This window comes from Nicotiana tabacum, chromosome 15 (assembly GCF_000715075.1).
Source record: "Nicotiana tabacum cultivar K326 chromosome 15, ASM71507v2, whole genome shotgun sequence".
NCBI classification, from domain to species: domain Eukaryota; kingdom Viridiplantae; phylum Streptophyta; class Magnoliopsida; order Solanales; family Solanaceae; genus Nicotiana; species Nicotiana tabacum.
The window spans coordinates 78,826,284-78,847,606 of NC_134094.1; positions in this window are offsets into that span (position 1 = coordinate 78,826,284).

Sequence of the window (21,323 nt, forward strand, 5' to 3'; positions counted from 1 at the left end):
ATGAACCTGCTGCTCTGGAGTGTGGGCGGCGGGAGTCTGAGCTCCTCCCCAGTATGTGAAATTGCTGGAGTAACCGGAATCAACCCCGTCTGAGCCAATGTACCAAACATGCTCAGGAACTGTGCTAAGGTCTCCTGAAGTCCGGGGGTAACAACAGTCGCCTCCAGTACATGCCCCCCAACCGGAGCTACTGGCGGATCCTCAACTACTACTCTGGTGGATGCTCTAGTTGCGGCGTGTGCTCCTCTTCAACCTCTGCCTCCTCCCCTAGTGACATTTACTCCGGGAGCAGAGTCATCAGTAACTGCAGCTCGTGTCCTCACCATCTGTGAGAGAATGAAATGATAAAAGCTTCAAACTTCAAGATCAATAAACTCGCACGATAGGAATAAAGGAAGTGAAACTGTCCTAATAGTTCTGTAGCCTCTCAAAGATAAGTACAGACATCTCCTCACCGATCCGCCAGACTCTACTAAACCCGCTTATGACTCGTAACACCTATGAACCTAGGGCTCTGATACCAACTTATCACGATCCAATTTTTTCCTCTGTTGGGTATCGTGATGGCACCTAGTCTTAGGGACTAGGTAAGCCTAACATTTACTGAATAACAACAATAATTAAATAACATCTAATAATTTTTGAAATGGAAATCTCTATAAAATTTACAATTCCCAAAACCGGTAGTACAAGTCATAAGCTCTACAGAGTTTTGCTACCAATTTCTAAATACAACTGTTTGGAAATAGGTAAAGCAGTGTGAATACAAAATAGGAAGGTGACTCTGAAGCCTGCGAACGCAGCATCAGGTTTACCTTGAGTCTCCACAGCAACAATCTGCACAACTAGCTAATGATCAACTGACTTCGAAATACCTGGATCTGCACAAAAATGTGTAGAAGTGTAGTATGAGTACACCACGGCGGTACCTAGCAAGTATCAGACTAACCTCAGTGGAGTAGTGACGAGGAACAGTCAACACACCTACTGGACTAAATAACCTGAACAAGTATAAGTATAGGAACAACAGAGTATGATATCTACATAAAGGCGACGCGAATTGGAAAATAATACGGTAATTGCAATAAGGAAGGAAAACAACAACTATCACCGGTAATCCGATAATCACAGATAAAGAAAGGACAAGTAACAACTCCACAAAACGGCCACTTTCACACCAGGTTTTAGTCAATAAACTCCACAAGGTACCGAACCTCATACTATTCATAACTCATGGTTCCCAATACCTGAACCCTAACACTTGGCATCCTGTGCCCTCATTACACTTCATAACCGCATTGACGACTCACGTGCCAAATAGAGTCATTCTCACATAGAAGGCATGTAAACAAGGGTGGGCATCTATACTTAGAAATATTAAGAAAACCTCTTAACCGATAAGAGTGCTCAACTACGTGTATGCTTGTGCAAGTGTCCTAACATGGTTCATGCCAGCTAGTAAGTATAGAAAAAGAAATGGACAACACGTAGAATATTTTCTCATAACTTTCCACAAGATAAAGCTCACATGGGTAAGTGTACCACTACACAAACATCAACAACAACGATGCGACCAGGCCATCACAAGTCATCACAAATCAATCCCTGACATAGCCCACCATAAATCATCACAAATCAATCCCTGACACAGCCCGCCTTGTTTCGCCACGTGTGCAATAGTAACATAAATGCCCGCCTTGTCTCGTCACACGTGCATAATAATGTTCCCACCTTGTCTCGCCATATATGCAAACCACACATATATATATCCCACCTTGTCACGCCGCATGTGCAAATATCAATAGTAACAATAGCACGGCAGAAACCTCGTGCAACCCTATAACAACAACCGCACGGTAGAAACCTCGTGCATCATAATAACAACAACCGCACGGCAGAAACTTCATGCCTCGCCACAATAAGTACAACAGCAACAATGGCAGTAATACAAGGGTACGACAAATAAGTCAACTCAGAAATTTCAGAACTCAAAGGAACGGAGGAACTAATTCACAAGGGGTAGCCACAATAGAGAATGCTAGTCATAGTAAGAAAAATTCAATAGGGAAGGAAATAATAGGTAACAATAGTCCCATAATGTACAGTTCAACAACATGAGAGCTAACACAAGTCGAATAATTTCAAATAAGGATAAGTCATCTAAGATATAGGATATCTAAACTTCTTTTAAGGTTGGGCAAATACGAAAGAGTCACAACAACTTCAATTAAGGATAAGCAGTATAAATATAATCATAGCCTCAATTAAGGATGAACAATTACAGAAGAGATAATTATAAATTCAAATAAAGATATGTAGTTAGGGAAAAGACAACATGGCAATAGAGGAGATAACAATTTCAGTTAAGGCACATATGAATTAAATGAACAACAAGAGTGGATCATGAAGCAATTAATTCTAATTAAAGCAGGTAGAAGTGAAACTGGTAATTAAGAAACGTAATCATAACGAGAACAACTGCATATTTAGTGAATACAAGGACCTAAGAACCCTAAAAGGTCAATTTTCCACAAATACGTCTTGGCACATACTCGTCACCTCGCATACACGGGCAACAATTAGCATAGAAGACTCAAATCCTAAGGGGTAGTCCCCCCCCCCCACGAAGTTAGGCAAAGATACTTACCTTGAACCAAACTCAATCAATCCGTAAAAATGCCCTTTCCTTGATTATCTGACTCCGAATGGCCCAAATCTAGCCAAAAATAATTACATATCATAAATACAACTATAATAGACTAATCTAATTAATGAAATCAAGATTTAACAAAAATTTTGAAAATCGTCCTAAAAAGTCGACCCAGACCCACGTCTCGGAATAGGGTAAAAGTCACAAAATACGAACACTCAATCAACCACGATTTCACTCGCACCAAAATTATCCAAATTCGATATCAAAATCCCAATCTAAACTCAAAAACTTAGTTGAAGAACTTCTCCCATTTTCCCCACATTTCTCAACCAAATTCCTTAATTAAATAATGAAATCAACTATATATTAGTGGAATATAACCATAAATGAGTTAAGAATCCTTACCCAATAGCTTCCTCTGAAAATCCTTCAAATTATCGCCTAACTCCGAGCTCTCAAAACCCCAAAGTGAAAATGAGATCAAACCCTCGTAATTTTCCCTTTTCTGCCCAGTGATCTCGCACCTGCGGACCCATAGTCGCACTTGCGGAAAATCCATCACATGTGCAGACTTGACTTACACACATGGGTCCGCTTCTGTGATCAAATGGCCACACCTGCGAGTGCGTGCTTGCGAACAAAAGTCTGCTACTGCGGACTACCCCTCCAGCTTACTCTCCGCATCTGCGGAACTTTAAGCGCATCTGCGGGCTCGCAGATGCGGAAATTCTCTCGCACCTGCGACCCCTGGCCATCTCCTAAATCCCGCTTCTGCGCTTCGCCTCTCGCACGTGCATGTCCGCACATGCGGCCACCCCACCGTAGGTGCGATTACACTAGAAGCTTGAAAGCTTCAGCAATTACACAAGTCCAAAGTTCGATCCGTTAAGCATCTGAACCTCACCCGAGACCCCGGGACCTCAACCAAATATACCAACCAGTCCTATAACACCATACGAACTTAGTAGAGTCCTCAAATCACTTCAAACAATACTAAAATACGAATCACCCTCCAATTCAACTTAATGAACTTGAAATTTCAAATTTCTATAACCGATACCGAAACCTATCAAACCATGTCCGATTGACCTCACATTTTGCACACAAGTCATATTCAACATTACGGACCTACGCCAGCTTCCGGAATCAAAATCCGACCCCGATATCAAAAAGTCCACTTCCAATTAAAATCTCCAAAAAATTCGACTTTCGCCATTTCAAGCCTAAATCAGCTACAGACCTCAAATTTATAGTCCGGAAATGCCCCTAAGTCCAAAATAACCCAACGGAGCTAACAGAACTAACGGAACTCCATTTCGGAGTCGTCTTCACACAGTTTCGACTACGGTCAAAATCTTAAGACTTAAGCTTTCAAAACTTGCGTCCTTCTTCCGATTTGACTCTGAATCATCCGGTAACTGAATTCAACCACGCACGCAAGTCAATACACATAATACAAAGCTTCTCAAGACCTTATGCCACCGAATGAGACTTAAATTCTCAAAACGACCGGTCGGGTCGTTACACTTGTCCTCCTTTGTCGTTGTCTCGGCTGCCAAAACTGTGGCTTCTTCCTCCTTGAAGCCTTTCATGATTTGCATCATGGATAATTGACTCACAACTTGCGGCACCCGAACTGTCGGTACCACACATTGACCCTTCGGGTCATAAATGTAGATCTTGTTAAGATATAGGCAGATGAAGGCCTTCACTTCATCCCAATAGACCATCCCCAGGACCATATCAAATACATCCAGGGGAGCGACAAAGAAACTCATATTTCCCTACTAAGCTCCTAAGTTGAGCTGCACATTGCAGGCAACTCCTTTCACGTTGGTGGGGTTGGCATTTACGGTCTTCAGCACGGAACTGCTTGGACCAAACACAAGGCCAAATGACTTAGTCTTTGCTTCGGACACAAAGGTGTGTGTCGCGCCGGTGTCCACTATGATACGGACAGACAGTTGTTCAATCTTGCATCCACGAACAGGGATCCTATCTCCCTCGATCGGGGCTCTTTGCCAATCACATCATTGCCTAACGAGTGAACTAGTTTGGCAATGTCATGCTTCCCTTAGGCACCTAGCTTCAAAGAAGGAGTTTTGGCTACTACCGCGCCCAGTATCATGTTGCCAAGATGATCTATGCCCGGTTGTTGTTGAACTGCTTCCCCTGCTTGTTCATCAGCTTGGACTCTCTCCTCTATTAGCCTCCACTAGGCCGCAATTAAGGCACCGAGTTTCTTCAGAGAAGGAAAATCCTTATAGCCATGACTAGGGTCCTTGCAGATGTAATAACCATTGCGGGGACCAACTTCCTTCTTCCTTTGGTGATACCGGTCATGCCAATGAGACACCTTGTTGCCTTCTTCGTTGGAATTGCGGTCAGGGGTAGCAACTTGCTTGCCCTTGTCCCGATATCCATGGTCTCCACCAGGTTTGAAGTTGGTGTCCTTTGCCTTCTTGGCTTCTGTCCTATAATCATTTAAGGACTTATCCACCGCGATAGCTTCATCGACGTCTTGGACTTGACGCCACTGCAATTCCTGTTTGGCCCAGTTTTGAAGGCCATCTATGAAAGTGAATAGCAAGTCATTGCTTGCCATGCTCGGAATCTGCAGGATGAGTTTAGTGAATTCCTTCACGTACTCTAATGGAAGTTGTTTGTCCTAACTCTCTCAACTTCCTACGTGCCTCATTGACAATATTTTAGGGGTAGAACTTGCGCTTTAGTTCGAACTTGAACTGTTCCCAGCTCTTGATGGAGCAAGTTCCCTTCTCCATGTCTTCTTTCTTCCTCCTCCACCACAGCATAGCGGTGTCGGCTAGATACATCATTGCTGCCCGGATCTTGGCAGCCTCATCAAGGATGCTGAGGTGCTCAAAGTAGTCTTCCATCTTCCAGATGAAGTTCTCTACATCTTGAGCATTTCGTTCGCCCCTAAACTCCTTCGGTTTTGGGCCCTCGATTTTGGTTTCACGCACTGTTACATGTCTAGTGCCACCAGCTAACCTTGTTGCCTACAGTTGTTGCTTTAGGGTTTCAACTTCCTTATGCAACGATGATACAGCCTCGGCCAGTTTAAGCTCAAGGTTGGTTAGTCCATCCATGTGCTCCTTGAACACTTAATCTAACGTCTCTTTGACGTCTCCTAGCTCATATAGGGCAGTAGAATCAAGTGAGCAGAAGTTGTGTTCAACAACTTCAATACGCCAGTTTAATACAGCTAAACCAGCCTCGGTGAGATCCCTTCTCACGTCTAAAATATTTAAGGCAGAAGCCTCACAATCTTCACCACGGCCAACCTGTTGTGGGGGTAGCACAAAAGCTGGCACCTCACTTATTACGGCTATGGCGGGATCTCGCACTTTTCTCGTCCCTCTCTTCTTTGGTTTCAGTCTCCTTGTTGGTGATTCGTCTCTCCGACGAATGTTGTCTAAGGTAACATTATCTCCATCAGTTTCCATGGTAATAACCTTTTGCTCCGATACCACTTGTCACGAGACCGTTTTCTAAGAGCTACGTGCGGACAGCAAGATAGCGTGTATGCTACTCTTGCTTCAGTCCTACCCAAGAAATAAGCACAATGTCGTGCTTGAACCAAAGCAATCACACAAACTTAAATGTTGGAAGATAATGAACTGAAAGATACACAAAGATTGGGAGTCCAAGGCCAATTTTCGGATTTACTTGATATACAAAAGAGGAAATACAAGTGTATGAGATATGCCTTCTAACAAGGCCTAAGCATGTCTATATATACAATGAATGTCCACTGCAGAGTTGCTGGCAGTGGACCCGTCCAGCTCTGTAGCACTGCTTTATGCTGGCATCATGTGATCTCCATGATTGTGTTGGCAGCCCATGTGCCAATGGTCCTGTCCAGCTGTTGTGCCCCAGTTCTTGCTGGGTGATAGTTGCCTCCATGATTGCCCAGACAGGCTGTGGTCCTACCCAGCTGTGCAGCACATGCCTTTGCTGGCAGATAGTTGCCTCCATGATTGTCCTGGCTGGCTGGGGTCCTACCCAGCTGTGCAACATGTGTTCTTTCTGGCAGAGTGTGGCCTCCATGAGGGCCCGGACTCCCTGTGGGATTGTTGCCTCCGTGTGCAAAGACTTTTTGGTCTTTGGCATTCAAGTTTGGCTCGACTTGCAGCCCTTTAGGAGGGAAATTCGGTCGGAAAATATGTTGGCGGTACATATTTCTATATTCATTAGGAAACGGAAACCTATACGTTTTTTATTTCTTTTTTTTCCCTTTTATGAAACTATAATCTGAAAGAAGTATATCTAACTGCACGTTTTACTTCACGGTAATAAAAGCGGAATAATAACGTAGCGCTGAGATACGGTAATTAACAAGAATAAAAGAGTGACAACGACATCAAGATTTTTACGTGGAAAAACCCTTTTGAATAAGGGAAAAAACCACGGCCCCGAGAGTAGCAACTGATATCACTATAGCAAAGAATTTTATACTTTGCAGGTCCGAGTAAAATACTTCAAATATCACTACAACACTCAAAAGAAATAACTCTCTTTTGATATTCCCACCTCACTACAATATCGCTCACTCTCTATTTTTCTCACCGACTATTTTTTTATACCCTGTCTGTGAAACCTCACTCTTTCTGTCTAACTCGCAGATATATTTTTCCTTTGAGATTGGTGTATTAAAATGAGAAGCTGAAGGTTTCTATTTATAGGAAGAAATAAAATCAATTTTGGTCAAAAACGTGTTTCGGTGCGTTTCGGTGCCTAGCACCAATTTTGGCATCTTGCAGATTTTTCTTCTTCATTATGGGGATGGATCCCACAATCTTTTTCTTCTTCATTATGGGGATGGACCCCACAATCTCCTTTTTTCTTTATTTTATTTATGGGAATGGACCCCACAAATCTCCCCCTCCAGACCCATTCACCTGAAGGAGGCAACACCGAACTTCTAGCTTGAGTGCATGCCGACAAGTTCTTTGCACTTTGACTGTCACAATCGACGACATACTCTTTCTGATGCAATCCAAGCTCTTGAAGGAACCGTTTCAACCATATCATCTCCTTGCCAGCTTCAGTAGCGACAATATACTCCGCTTCAGTTGTAGAGAGTGCGACACACTTTTGCAACCTCGACTGCCATGATATAGCTCCCCCTGAAAATGTAAACAAATATCCAGTAGTGAATTTTCTGTTATCAATGTCACCTGCCATATCAGCATCTGTATAGCCCTTCAAGATTGGATCAGATTCTACAAAGCACAAACAATCTCCCGTGGTACCTCTCAGGTACCTGAGTATCCACTTGACTGCTTCCCAGTGTTCTTTTTCAGGATTTTCAAGAAACATGCTGACAACACCAACTGCGTGAGCAATATCAGGTCTAGTGCACTCCATTGAATACATCAAACTTCCAACGGCAGAGGAATAAAGAACTTTGGTCATGCTTTCCTTTTCCTCTATTGTTGTAGGACACATCTTCTTGCTTAACTTTAGATGACTAGCAAGAGGTGTGCTGACTGGCTTAGCATTCTTCATGTTGAAGCGTTCTAGTACATGTTCAATGTACTTCTCCTGAGACAGCCACAACTTTCTGTTTGTTCACTCTCGAACTATCTTCATACCCAGAATTTGTTGTGCTGGGCCCAAGTCTTTCATATCAAATGACTTGGACAAATCTCCCTTCAACTTTGCAATCAACCCCTCGTCTTTTTCTACAATTAACATGTCATCTACATACAATAACAATATAATAAAGTTATTCTCAGAAAATCTTTTGAAGTATACACATGGATCAGAATAAGTCTTTGTGTATGTTTGACTTTTCATGAATGAGTCAAACTTCATGTACCACTGCCTTGGTGCCTGCTTCAATCCATAAAGACTCTTATTCAATTTGCACATTATGTATTTCTTTCCAGCTACTTCAAATCCTTCTGGTTGCTCTACATAAATCTCCTTTTCCAAATCTCCATAAAAAATACAGATTTCACATCCAACTGCTCCACTTCAAGATTTAGGCTAGTTGCTAAGCTCAAAATTGTTCGAATAGAAGTTATTTTAACAATAGGTGAGAAAATTTCGTCAAAATCAATACCTTTCTTCTGTTCGAAGCCTTTTACCACCAATCGAGCTTTGTATCTGACCAGCTTGCCATTTCCATCTCTCTTGAGTTTAAAGACCCATTTGCATTTGAGTGGTTTTTTTCCCTTTGGAAGTTCAACCAGCTTGTACGTGCCATTTTTCTGGAAATTCCATCTTTTCTTGCATGGCTTTCATCCATTGGTTCTTTTCTGGATGGGACATCACCTCCTTAAGACTTTCTGGCTCCCCCTCATCACTGATGAGGACATACTCTGTGGCAGGGTACCTGCACGACTCTACCCTTGGCCTTTCTGATTTCCTCAGAGGTTGAGGTTGTTCTTCTCCCTAAGTGGTGTTACGCAGTAAATGCAGTCAACTATCACGACCTCTTCGGAAGCAAGGTAGTTTCAAAAACAAAATTGCTCTCTAAAAGCATAGATATCACTGTCAGAAAGAAATCTGATAGCTAAGGAATCATAAAGAGCATCAAAAGGTACAGAAAACAAATGAGACGATCACACATTTCACGGATATTCAAATTTGCAATCGATGTCTATTAGTTAGCATCTAAAACACATCCATTTAACCACAAATTACCTGGCAAAAGTAAATGAAGTAACTCTCTACATACTTCAAACTTAGGTTTTAGAACAATAAAGAATTCTTTACTTGCTCATGTTGACAATTCTAATATGAATATGTCCCTGATTTCTTGCAGAAAATGAGAATGATCATCCCACTCAAAAGCAGGAGAGCACCTCTTGCTCTAATTCTCAGGCTACAGCTATCTGATCACCCCCTAATTTTTGCACATGGAAACAAATATTAACAAGCCAAAATCTAACTACCAAGTTCAGCTAAGTACCCATTATAGACATCAGCTTTAGCAGAATCCTCAATTTCCACCGACAGAAATCAGGAGGCAATTGAGAAAGGAGATCTTTTTCTTAATCAAGAAAGAACAAAAGAATCAAGCTTTCTCTGTTTGTTTTTTTGACAAATAAAGTAACATGTTTAGATTCATAAAATCGCTGAGAAAAAGAACCTTTTATTTATGTTAGACGTTGAACAATGTTTATCATCAATAAAGCTATTCAATTCCCCATCTACACAAGGGAAAAAAACAAAAAAGAAAGGGGAGGTACCACAAATCCTGACGGGGGCACGGAGTTGGAGAAGATTGGGTTGAGAGAGAAAAATCTGGCGAGCGTTGATACAAAGCTGGCGGATCTCAGACTCAGAAAGCTGAACCTGTTTCCCTCCCTTCCCTTCCAACAGCCTTCTTATTATATCTTCCAATACTCCTCTCTCCATCATCCCTTCCATTGTCATCATCTTAATTTGATTGTCTGAACAAAATTCCCAAAAAAGAACAGAACCAACCCACCCCACCTACTTGAGAATTCTTACAAAGAGACAAGAAATGGGTATTATGCATGCGTACAACTAAATGGATATGATTGATGAAGTAAATAAGAAGGTGGGAAAGGCTTATCTATGCAGACAGATAATTTCCGAATTGCAAAAGTTTAGGTTGATCTTTTGTTGTCAAAGTCCCATAAGGATGCGTGCTCTGCTCGTCTCCTCCCCTATTATCTCTCTCTTCTCTTCTTTTCCTCCATCATTCTATTCTTCTCTCTCTCTAAATATATATTATATGATTATTGTATTGTTCTCTCTCTAAATATATATTATATGATTATTATTATTGAAATTATAGCAACATGGAAATGTGCCAACTGCCAAGGAGAAGATTCAATATGGTTGAAAGCTTCAAAATACTAGCGGAGTGGATTATAAGGAGCATTTGTGCTAATGGGAATTTATTGACTGTTGACTCAAAGGCACGGGGGCGCACGATTGTTTTGGCATATTACAGCTTTCACGCGCTTGCTTGATGGATGTGAGGATCACGCTCTGCCCTATAACTCTGCCCCCAAAACCGCGTTTTCTTTTTTCTCTTTCCAAAATTGGGATTTCTTGTAAATCTGTTACCAAACCTACCTTTAGAAGTCTGAGCTCCACAATGGAAAATTCGATTTTTAAAATTATGAATAGATCAAACTCATTTCATCGAATTTTTAAGAGTTTAAGCCCTATAATTGTAAATAGTTTATATTATAACTACAGTTTAATCCGGTATAGTAAGTTATTATTTTATTTTTTCAATTACCGTATCAAGTTTGATGACAATTACCTATTGTAGATTCAATTTAATGTAATAGTATAAAAAATCTTTATAATTCATACACAGAATATAAAATTTTGATGTTTAAACTAAATTAAAGTCTTCATAAAATGGTTTTCATCAATTTCGAGTTTCAATGATTTTTTTCAAAATTTACCATCTTCTGAGGTAAAACTAGGGCTGGCAAGTGGGCCGGTCCCGGGCCAAAACGGGCCAAGTGGGCCGGTCCAAATGATTCCGGGGCCGGACCGGGCCAAAATTAAACGGGTCAAACGGGCCCGGGTCTAAACGGACTTTTTGTATGGACCGGCCCGGGACTGAGATCATTTGGTCCCGAGCTAAACGGTCCCAGCCCGCGGGCTAAACGAGCTAATTGGGCCCAACATATATATTTTTTTTAAAAAAATTAAATAGATATTAGAGACAAAAGGATGTTAAAAAAAATATCTAAGGCAATACTTTGTAAATTTTATTATAGAATTGTGACCTAAATTTTATTTAACATCCTAAATTTTAATATTCAATATTTAATATCGAATATATATAGTATATAAGATGTATATATAGTATATCGATATAAGATGTATATATATATATATATATATATAAAAGCTATATTCGATAAGTTATATATACATCTTATATACTATATATAAGATGTATATATAGTATAGTATATATATTAAATGTATATATAGTATATATATATATAAGCTATATTCGATAAGCTATATATACATCTTATATACTACATATAAGATGTATATATAGTATAGCTCTGCCCTATAACTCTGCCCCCAAAACCGCGTTTTCTTTTTTCTCTTTCCAAAATTGGGATTTCTTGTAAATCTGTTACCAAACCTACCTTTAGAAGTCTGAGCTCCACAATGGAAAATTCGATTTTTAAAATTATGAATAGATCAAACTCATTTCATCGAATTTTTAAGAGTTTAAGCCCTATAATTGTAAATAGTTTATATTATAACTACAGTTTAATCCGGTATAGTAAGTTATTATTTTATTTTTTCAATTACCGTATCAAGTTTGATGACAATTACCTATTGTAGATTCAATTTAATGTAATAGTATAAAAAATCTTTATAATTCATACACAGAATATAAAATTTTGATCTTTAAACTAAATTAAAGTCTTCATAAAATGGTTTTCATCAATTTCGAGTTTCAATGATTTTTTTCAAAATTTACCATCTTCTGAGGTAAAACTAGGGCTGGCAAGTGGGCCGGTCCCGGGCCAAAACGGGCCAAGTGGGCCGGTCCAAATGATTTCGGGGCCGGGCCGGGCCAAAATTAAACGGGTCAAACGGGCCCGGGTCTAAACGGACTTTTTGTATGGATCGGCCCGGGACCGAGATCATTTGGTCCCGAGCTAAACGGTCCCAGCCCGCGGGCTAAACGAGCTAATTGGGCCCAACATATATATTTTTTTTAAAAAAATTAAATAGATATTAGAGACAAAAGGATGTTAAAAAAAATATCTAAGGCAATACTTTGTAAATTTTATTATAGAATTGTGACCTAAATTTTATTTAACATCCTAAATTTTAATATTCAATATTTAATATCGAATATATATAGTATATAAGATGTATATATAGTATATATCGATATAAGATGTATATATATATATATATATATATATATATATATATATATAAGCTATATTCGATAAGCTATATCTGATTTTTCATATTGATTGATGGAATGAAGTAATTTTTTTTTGACCTCTTCCAAGTATTTATTAATCATCTCTGCTTTATCTCCTTCTTGAAAGGAGATCCTTCTGACAATATGCCTTACTGAACTGTCATCAATTACCTCTTTCTGAGGTTTGCTGGAATATTCTTGGATTGTCATCTCGATTGAATCCAAGAGTTCTTGACCATATAAGATTTTTGTTTTGGCATCCTTCTTCATTAACTTATCCCAAAAAATGTTGTAAAAAGTCCTATATAAGCATGGGACTTGTTCTTCAGTGAATCCGACTTCTGGATTCCACTTGTGTATCCAAGGAATAGAAAATTCCAGAAAGAAATAAATTTGGTTAATTTTTTCTGGATAGCAGATATGATCTGCGTGATATAAATTATTTATAAAAGGAGAAATTTTTATCCATTCTTTGTATAACATGAGAAATGGATCTGGTAAAATTTTTATTGTTGGACCGTGGTATGACCACCAGTTCAGAAACCAATTAGGAACAGTTGATGTAAATATCTCTGCACATACTTTTATAAACCAAGTATGTTTGTGTCTATCATTATTGTAGTATAACACTTTATCAAAAGCTTGGATATAATCCCAATAGGTAAAATTCATTTTATTTTTGTTAAGGCTTATCTGCCTTTCTTTCATTGTGGATATACCTCAGTCTTCAACAGATATAATCTGTTTAATTATAATCTTTGAGAAGTTATAAACGTTCTCGTCTGTGCTATACCTAGAAAAGTGCTGAAAATCTGTACTGCCAGTACTGGTTAATATTATTTCATAGTAGGAACGGGTTTTGTATGACTCACCCGGATAGTATAACCCATTTATCAAATATCTTTGGAATATCTTCCATGGTTCTTCTTTTCTCTGAATGTCAGAGTTTTCTAAGAGAAATATCATTTCTCTTTTTGACACTTTCTCGTATAACTTGATATCATCATTGTCATCTTTAGAAATGGAAGCAAAAGTATCACTTTGCTTAACAGAAGTATCTTTCTGTTTTTGATAAGTCAAATATGCTTGCAAATGTGCGTATAACGGACTATCTTCTGGAATATCTTTCAGATGGACGGATGGTCCGATCGATGCTTCTTCTCTGAGAGATATCCTCTCATTGACTAAACTCCTTCTTCCCATTTGTATAACTAGGGAGTTTGATGAGGATCCGTATGACGATCCCGAAGGTGATGACCTTCCTCTGGACTGTGGGGACGATCTTCCCCAACCTCTACCTCTTCCCCTACCCCAGGGGGGTTCCATCCTGTAAATATTCACGGGATAAGAAATCTGGCAGAGAATTATCAATTCCCTTTTTTTATTGTATTTCAAAATCAAAAGGGGCTAATTGAGCCTGCCACCTTGCAAATATCATTTTCGAGGCATCATGTTTAAAATCTTTGTTAAACATATATTTAACAGATTGTGCGTCAGTTTTTATCAAAAACTTTTGATTGTATAAGTCGTCTTGAAATTTTAAAACATATTTTACTATGGTTAACATTTCATGTGCCACGGTAGCGTATTTTCTCTGGGCTTCAGACCATTTACCAGAGTAGAATCTAATCAGATATTCATGTTTATCATTGGGATTTATCTATTTTAAAATCCCTCTGTAACCAATATTAGACGCATCAGTCTCTATAATCTTTTGCCATGCAGGATTAGCAAGGGTTAAGCAAGGTAAAGATTTAACACGTTGCTTAATATTTTTGACCAAAGTAGTGTGACTATCAGTCCAAGGATTTTTATAATTCTTTTTTAGCCTATCATATAAGGGGGCTAAATCACGTGATAGATCTTTATAAAACGGCGAAATATAATTTAAACTTCCCAAAAATCTTTGTAACTGAGTTCTATCAGTAATAACATCGGGAAATTTTGAGGCAAAATCAATCGATCTTTGAATAGGAGTAATCTTTCCCTGACAAATATAATGTCCTAAGAATCGAATGTTAGTTTGGAATAAACTCATTTTTTGTTTTGAGATTACCAAACCATTTTGTATAACAGTTCTTTTGAAAATATCTAAATGCTTAATATGCATTTCAAGTGTTTTGAAAAATATCAAAATGTCATCGATATAGACAATGACGAAGTCTAGATAGGGGTTAAAAATATCATTCATAATTTTTTGAAATTCTGAAGGGGCATTTTTCAAACCAAAAGGCATAACATTCCATTCATATTGCCCAAATGGAACATTAAAAGCAGTCCTATAAGTATGCTCTTTAAATATTTGAATCTGCCAATATCCAGATTTTAAATCAAATTTTGAAAATATATTGGCGTCATATAATCTGGACAATAAATCTCTTTTATTAGGAATAGGATATCTAACCCACTTTAAATATTTATTCAAGGGCTTATAATTTATGAATAATCTAGGAACACGTTCCTTTTCAGCTGCGTTATTAACATAAAAGGCTGTACATGACCAAGGAGATTTTGAGGGTTTTATCAAACCCTTTGATAGCAAACTATCAATCTCTTTTTTGTAAAATTCTACTAATTCTGCGTTCATCTGACAAGGTCTAGATTTAGTAGGAATATCATTCTCAGAGAAATTGTCTTCATATGGAAGAGTGACAATATGCTTTTTTCGATTCCAAAAAGCACTAGGATGCTCAGCACAAATATCAATAGCAATCTGTTCGGAAATCAATTTGATTTTTTCCTGTACTTTAGTAGAATTTAAAGTATCAAATATATTCATACTAAACAATTCTAATTGTAAAGAATCAACATGTTTTGCTTCATATCAATTAAAGCATTAATATCTCTAGTTACTGGATCCGTAACAAAAGTATAATTAATCTCTTTATCCTTATAAGTAGCAGTAAAACCTTTCGAGTCAATGCTGGTAAAATGATAAATAGCGTTAATAAACGGTGTTCCAAGTATAATTGGAGGGTATAACTGATTATTTAACCAAGAAAAAGAAGTGAGGAATACAAACTTTATTCTGACAAATACCCGTATTAGGCAATTTATACTTTATATCTAAAGCATGTCCGGATACAGATCTAACCATATGAGTAGTTTTTTGAAAATATTTCGTAGGTATTAAACCTTCTTGAATGCAGCTAACATCTGCCCCACTATCAATCATGACAATGTTTGTAATCGAAAAACTATTATCAATGAGAATTGTACATTTAATATACCATTTGTGAGCAGTAATAATTTGCATCATTCCTAAAAACATATCATGTTTAGGATTAAAACTAATAGGTTTTTCTTCAATATCATTTTCAAAAATACCTTTATTTTTATCATTAGATTTCTCAGCTGGAGAATTGATTTTCTCAATTTGAGTAATCCTATGATTACAAATCATTTGATTTTGTTTAAGAGATTTAATCTCTCGTTTCAAGTTTTCAACTTCAATTTTTAAATCATCGAAAGAAGAATTTCTTGCAGGAGTTGTATTTTTATTTAAAAGACGGTTATTAACCTTCAGTAAAGAATAAGGCGGGGAATATTCAAATTCTTTTTCAAAAGGTTTTTCAAATTTAGAACTTGAACTAGCAGCCAAATTAATAATTTTTTCACGAAGTTTTTCATCAATAACTTCTTTTAAAAGTTCTATTACATTATCAGATGTAATAATTTTCATGTTTAGATTTTCAAATTGTGATTGTAATTTATAAAATTTATCATCACAAGTACATGTATCACCTTTGCAAGTTGTACAAGTATTATCAATATTTTTATCACTATCAGACAAATCAAGTAAATCAATTTCAGCTTCAGATTCTGACTCAGAATAATAATCCGATTCTGATCCAGAAGTGTATAACAAACCATAAACCTTATCACGTAACTCATCGTCTAGTCCTAAGGTTTTCAGCTTTTGAAGCTTACAATTCGGAGCTATATGGCCAAATTTACCACACTTATAACACTTAATGTCAGCTAAGTCTCTCTTAGACCTATTTTTGGTAAATCTAGTAGCCTTACGATGGGCTTTCTTAGCTTCTCGTTCTTCTTTGGATCTATATCTAGATCTCTTCCTCCTATAAGGACTGTCTTGGTTGGGGTATCTATGATACTTATGTTTCTTCTTCCCATGAGTAGAAGTTTCGGGTAAACCGAACTGGGTGCAAAAGACCCCTAACTGGTTTCTTTCTTTAAGCTTATCCATCTTAAGCTGCCTGGACAATCTTAATTCATTGCACAAGTTTAACCCTTCCTGTGTGCAAATTCCTATTAATTTACCATAGGTATAGTCTGCGTAAGGAATTTCTCCATAACTACCTCTTAAAACCTTTCTAACTCTTTCGGCAAATAAAGAGGGAAGGCCATCTATGAACTTAGCTTTCCAATGTTCAAACTTATTTTCTGGTAGTTCCATCACTCTACTCATAAAGGTGTCTTTATACCACCTAAACTCACTTAAAGTCTTACATCTAAGGCTATTAAGGAGGGTACGGACAGTCTCATTTTGGTTGGTAAATCTACCATTGAAGTGTTCTAATATAGTAAGAATAAGAGTGTAAACAACATCTTCTCTATTTGCTACTAGAGCCATGGCTAAGTTATCAATTCCATCCTCAGTGGCTTTGGCATTAATAACCATTGCCCTTTCATCGATAGTCAAATAATTGTCCCACCATCCACGAAGTTGGCCAGTAAAACCTGCAACAATCATTCTGCAAATATTCCTATCTGTATTCTTCACACTTTTACAGATAGTTGCATACATAAGCATTCTATGTACTAGAATAGTTAACTGCCTATCAGTCAAACCATCAAGATTCCATTCGTAAATTTCGGAACCACTGTAAGACGTATTAGTCTGATTCCAATCACGTTCCTCTATTAAAACATCTTGAGGAGTAGGACGATTGTAATAATAAGTCTGCATTCTAGGTTTATCAGCATATCTGCTATCTTGCAAACTTACTATTCTTCTTGGGGTAACTTCTGAGTTTATTAAACTCTGACAAAACATCCTTTTTATAGTCAAAAGTAGAATCTAATTTATCAGCAAAATCATTTGATAAATCAATGGGTTTGATATTCAAACCGGATAACTTTTTATCAAGAAGTTCTTCTAAGTCACCAAAAGATTTAAATTTAAAATCCTGAATATCAGGGGGTCTTTGAATATGAGTAAGAACAATTTGAGGTTCTGATTTGCTTCCTGAAGAAGAGGCAATATCAGTCAAAGTCTTTTTAGTATTCATATCCTTAATCAAGACTGTTAAATCATCAAATTTTTTATTAAGAAAACTAACGTTTTCACCCAAAACTTTAACATATAAACTCAAATAATTATTTTGAGAAATTAATTTATTAATTTCTGTGATGCTGACTGCGGCAACATCTTCATCAATAAATTTTTGAAATGCAGTAAAAGTAATACCTGTATTATTAGGTAAAACAAAAGATGATTGAGGAGGGTAAATCGCTTTAGTAATATTGCCATTCCCGTCTTTATAAGATCTTTCCAAAACTTTTATAAAAAGTGGTAAATATGTGGTTATAAACCAAGGAACAAAATACATAATTTGATTATGTAAAGCACAAGTTTCATAAAATTCTTGGGAAATATTATTTAAATCCTCTTTACTATAAGTATCAAAAAACCAAGTTTTAAACTGGTTCCATTTATCAGAGAAAAATTCTTTTTGAATATAACCTCTAGCCTGTGACCCTGGACTAAAATCAATTTGGTGTGGAATCATTAAGTATCATTTGGGTCAAAATCCATTTCGGACGCAGAAGGAATATCCTTATCAGAAATATTATCATTATCCTGAACAATTTTTGTCTTGGGGTTAATCTTAACCCTTTCGACTGGCTTATCACCTACTTTAGTAGAAATTGTGTGTAAAGATGCAGCACGATTTCTAGCTGGTCCATAGACTGGCTCAACAGGAGAAATGTGTTGAATATCAGGCAACAGTCTACGACTAGTAAAGGAATGTCTATTATAACTAGAACTAATAGTAGGCAACAGTCTATTATTAGAAAATGACTGTCTACTATAAGTGGAACTATTATCGTCAAACTGAATGCAAATCCTACCATCCGGATTTTGAGTAATATGAGAATACTCAGTATTACTGACAGCATCAGTTATCTGACTGGGGGATATAACCGAATCCAAAGTCCATGTGGTTGGAAAATTAATTTCTTCCCACTTAATAGGTCTCCTCGTGGTGACCTTAGACTTTGCAAAATTCGTTTCCACTAGAATAGTCTGATCAGATATATCATATAATTTACATCTAGGGTTTAATGTAGATAGTAATTTAAAATAAATTTTATACGATAAACATATCAATTCAGAACCAGGCGCATAATTATAACCATGCGTTTTCACATTTAATGTTAATGCATCAAGTATATTAACATCAGATAAAGATAATTGCAAATTGGGTTGAGTATTAAAATATACTGGGCCATAGGCGACAGTAGATTCAATAGAACCCATCAGAGACTGTCTAAAATTCAAATTTCTGGCATCTCTGAGAGCAGCCAAAAATGTCTCTGGTAACCCTTTAAGGGTTAAAGGCTTAAAAGCAATTTGAACCATACCAATATGCAAATAATTATACTGGTGTTTATAAACATCTACATCATGCTTGTTTAACAAACGAATAGTCTGTTCAGACGAATTTAAAGCTAAAGATTGCTCAGTTATTTTAACAAGTTGTTTAGAAGAGAGTTTATCAAACCATCCATAATCATAGATTGTTCTAATAGGGACTTTAGGAATAGTCCATTTGTTTAACAAATCAAGGTTTTGAGGTATATCTACCTCTTCCAATCTAGTATTTTTCATACTAGTTTCTCCTAAATCCATATTTCAGAAACATATCTATGTCGAATATTTCATATCTATCTTATATATACCATGAAAGTACCTAGGCTCTGATACCATTTAACAGGATCAAGTGGCGGGCGGTAATCCGCCATGCCTTCTCAATTAAACTAAAACAGAAATCACCCGTTTGACCGGGAACTGGACTTGTTTCACACCTCACATCTGGCTTTTATATGCCTGGAAGGTTTCCACCAGTTAAAGATTTCTATCTTAATTTATTTGAGAATTCTTAATCTAGCTAATTCCGTACTCTTATATTTAAAGACTGGCGGTAATCCGCACAATCATTAAGGATAAGAATTGAAATATACTTGAATTTTATATATAGTTTAATGACTGTATGGAAGGTTAAAAACCTTTACTCAAGCAAGGGGTCTGTCATAATATAATACATACTTTTATTGAGCCCATGTGTCTAGCAGTTCTAACCGTGAAAGAAGATGCCCTTTTAACTCCTTTATCGGGCTGAGGTTCACGGCTGGCTAGACGAAGCCACTAAGGCAAAGCCAATAAGAGCAGTGTTATATCAGACTGTACCAACCATCTTGACACCAAGTCAAAACTCTATATATAAAACTCATTTATATTTTAATAGATGCCGTCGCTTTCATGGTGTATATAGGAGAGAAGTTAGATACTCAACATAGATATGATGTCTCTTAGCCGGACATTGTCACGGCCAGAGAGGAGAGACTAGAAGAAAATCTAACTAAGAAAGACAGAAATATGTACCTTGTGGCCAAGAAGCAAGGCCCTGAAGATGAAGAACTGAAAATTTTTATTTACTTGTTCTTCTGTTACAATAAGCAAACTACAAACTAACTCTTTACTTACAACTTAGAGAGAGAGAGAGAGTTCTAGTGAGAGAGAGTCTCCACTTCCGCCTCCTAAGAATGAACGAATGAATTCTATAAATAGAAAAAGAAAAGGAATCTATGAATAGTAAAAAGTGGGTCCCGTGGGTCCCTGTTACAGTGTTTCTACTGTTGAAACAGTGTATCTACTATTGATGAACAGTGTATCTACTGTTTGAGTGGGGTCCGGCGGCTTTACTGTTGCTGTGGTCCGGTGGCTTCACTGTTTTGTGGGGTCCAGCTGTTTCACCGTGCTGGTCTCTTTTCCGCTTCTTTCATTTTGCGGAGGAATTCTTCTGTTTCATTTAAGTCTTCTTCAGATAATATTCTTTCTGCTTCAATGGGCTGAGAATCTTCAGCTATATCATCGTTGCTTGTTTCACTCTGCATTGACGTATCTGATTTTTCATATTGATTGATGGAATGAAGTAAATTTCTTTTGACCTCTTCCAAGTATTTATTAATCATCTCTGCTTTATCTCCTTCTTGAAAGGAGATCCTTCTGGCAATATGCCTTACTGAACTGTCATCAATTACCTCTTTCTGAGGTTTGCTGGAATATTCTTGGATTGTCATCTCGATTGAATCCAAGAGTTCTTGACCATATAAGATTTTTGTTTTGGCATCCTTCTTCATTAACTTATCCCAAAAAATGTTGTAAAAAGTCCTATATAAGCATGGGACTTGTTCTTCAGTGAATCCGACTTCTGGATTCCACTTGTGTATCCAAGGAATAGAAAATTCCAGAAAGAAATAAATTTGGTTAATTTTTTCTGGATAGCAGATATGATCTGCGTGATATAAATTGTTTATAAAAGGAGAAATTTTTATCCATTCTTTGTATAACATGAGAAATGGATCTGGTAAAATTTTTATTGTTGGACCGTGGTATGACCACTAGTTCAGAAACCAATTAGGAACAGTTGCTGTAAATATCTTTGCACATACTTTTATAAACCAAGTATGTTTGTGTCTATCATTATT